This window comes from Cyprinodon variegatus, unplaced genomic scaffold (genome assembly GCF_000732505.1).
Source record: "Cyprinodon variegatus isolate N-32 unplaced genomic scaffold, C_variegatus-1.0 Scaffold222, whole genome shotgun sequence".
NCBI classification, from domain to species: Eukaryota; Metazoa; Chordata; class Actinopteri; order Cyprinodontiformes; family Cyprinodontidae; genus Cyprinodon; species Cyprinodon variegatus.
The window spans coordinates 562,045-565,103 of NW_015150675.1; positions in this window are offsets into that span (position 1 = coordinate 562,045).

The following is a 3,059-nucleotide window of genomic DNA, read 5'->3' on the forward strand; positions in this document are numbered from 1 at the left end:
AACATTCCATCCAATCTGAATTTTTAAATGCAGTTGTGCATCTCCTCAGTCACTATAGCTTTGCCACTTCATGCTCGCCTGTTGCTGTTTATCTACCGGATGTACAGTAGCTGGCTCTCGGGGGCCCCCCAGCGGCTCGGGGCTCCAAGCAGTTGCTTGGTTTGCCTGTTGACAAGGTGCTCCTCTGACCGGAGCCAGTGTGAGCAAGGGGTTAATGGAGCCAGAGAGGAGGAGGTTTACATTTTGAACTGACCCAGAGTGGAGGATGTTCTGGTTCTTAATGGACCCAGAGATGTGAGGTTCTGGTTCTGAATAGACCAAAACAGGAGAGAGTTCTGGTTCTGAATGGACCCCAAGATATGCAGTTTCTGGTTCTGAATGGACACAGAGAGGAGGAGGTTCTTGATCTGAATGGTCCCATAGAGGAAGAGGTCCGGGTTCTGAATAAACCCAGGGAGGAACAGGTTTAGGTTTTGAATGCACCTAGCCAGCAGAAGGTGGTTCTGAATCGGACCCAGACAAAAGGAGTTGGTTCTGAATGGACCCAGAGAGGAGGAAGTTCTGGTTCTGAATGGACCCACATAGGAACGGGTTCTGGTTCTGAACAGAACCCAAGAGGAGCACATTCTGGTTTTGAATGGACCCAGAGAGGAGAAGGTTCGGGTTCTGAACGGACCCAAACAGCTGGAGTTGGTTCTGGTTCTGAACAAACCCAGGGAGGACCAGGGTCAGGTTCTGAATCGTCCCAGAGAGAAGGAGATTCTGGTTATAAATGGACCCAGAGTGGAGGAAAATCTGGTTCTAAACAGACCCAAAGATGAGGAGGTGGTTCTGAATGGACCTAGAGAGGAAGAGGTTCGGATTCTGAACGGACCCAGAGAGAAGGAGATTCGGGTTCTGAATGGAGCCAGACAGGAGGATTTCCTGGTTCTGAACAGACCCGGAGAGGAAGAGTTTCTTGTTCTTAATGGACCCAGGGAGGAAGAGGTTCTGGTTCTGAATGGACCCAGAGTGGAGGAGGTTCTGGTTCTGAACGGACAAACAAAGGAACGGGTTCTGGTTCTGAACAGACCCAAAGAGGAACATGTTCTGGTTTTGAATGGACTGAGAGAGGAGGAGGTTCTGGTTCTGATCAAACCCAGAGATGAGGAGGTGGTTTTGAACAGACCCAGAGAGGAAGAGGTTGTGGTTCTGAACAGACCCAAAGAGGAGAATGTTCTAGGTTTGAACGGATACAGAGAAGAGGACTGTCTGGTATTGAACAGACCAAGAGCAGAACAGGTTCTGGTTCTGAACAGAGCCAGAGGAGGAGGTTCGGGTTCTGAACAGACCCAGACAGCTGGAGTTGGTTCTGAATGGACCTAGAGAGGAAGAGTTCTTGTTCTCAACGGACCCAAAGAGGAGGAAGTGGTTCTGAATTGTTGCAGAGAGGAGGAGGTTCGGGTTCTGAATGGAGCCAGAGAGGAGGAGGTTCACATTCTGAACTGACCCAGAGAGGAGGATGTTCTGGTTCTGAATGGACCCGAGATGTGAGGTTCTGGTTCTAAACAGACCAAAACAGNGGGGCTCCAAGCAGTTGCTTGGTTTGCCTGTTGACAAGGTGCTCCTCTGTATACCAGCATCAACAACTGACCGTGTATGAGAGTAAAAGTAAGGGTTTGTGCTTTCCTCACTGAACACGACCTCTCACAGCCTGGTTATACTCTTGCAGCAGTGTGTCACAGTGAGCTTGAGGCAGACATTTTTGATTTATGCCCAATATTGAGGCGTGGTCTGTGCTATGTTATTCTACGCCACAGCGCAAGAGGGACAATCAGGAACTAGCTGTGGGTCTAGATATGGTCGAGGCGGTGAGGAAGTGGGGGCAAGTTTGGGCAAAAAAGAGCGGGGATCCTCCTTTCTGTTTGCGATCACCTAAAATTTTGGAAAGTTGCAGTAGAGTGTCTGCGGAAGGGGCGGGGACGTCTCTGCGTTCACTGTGACACTTATACAGACAACCTAGTTTCGAAGCAAATCAGCCTTCATTCACACTAGATATATTTGCACTTTTGCCATCCTCTGGCTGGTTTTGGTATTATTATTATAATTTTTTTTTTGCTTTAATCCCTGTGTACAGTTGCTTGAATCAATATTGAATAAGCCAATGTTTTCCTATGTATACAGTGCTGGTCCCCTACAACACTGCAATAGATTTAATTTGCCCCATTCCTAAGGGGTAGAGCTGTTCTTCTGGTTCAATTTGCAGGTTTTCTAAGCCAAAACAAGGTTTTGGTTGACTACTGTATTGAGCTAGGATTTCAGAGCTATTTTTGACATTTTGAATTGACAAAGCTTCCTGGATGGGAAGGGAAACATCTTCAAACTTGGAAAACAAAGTCCAGTGGATCGTCTTTTAACTCTTTTGGAATTCTATGTTTAAAACTTTCCATTAGAGCCGCTAGAATAAAACAATTGGTAAGACGTACTCATGAAATGCAGTACTTTGTGGAAAGGTCTTTTCTGACTATGAGCAGAGATACTAGTCATCTGCATTCCTGATGTCCCCTTCAGTCTTCAGGCTTGTCTTAGTTGGACCATTCTAGCTGTTTTTCCCTTTCTGCTCTGAAACAAAATTAACAATTATAATTTTTTCATCTTCAGATTTTATTTAATTCCATTCAGTTCCTCAAATGCTATTTTCCCCATTTTCCAACATTACAACTACAGATTAAACTTTTAAAGAATGAAATTCTGTTATCAGAATTTTGGCTGAAGCTACAACAGTTTGTTGATTCTGATAATAGTGGTCGGATTGTTTTCTCTTCACAGTCAGTTGTTTTCATGAGATTGCCTATTTTCAAACATAACTAGATGTCATTATTTTCTGTGTTTACAACCAAACCATTGTGTTTCATTACTGTGTTGCTGGGATATCCATAGCCTCATATGTAGAGTTCGGCTGTTAATGGGAGGGTAGATGACTCTTTAAACCTGATTGTTTACTGGTTTCACAGTGATTTGCTGGTAAAAGCTATCTGGAAAAAATAAGTAGTTGCTATTTTTATTTATTAATTATCACT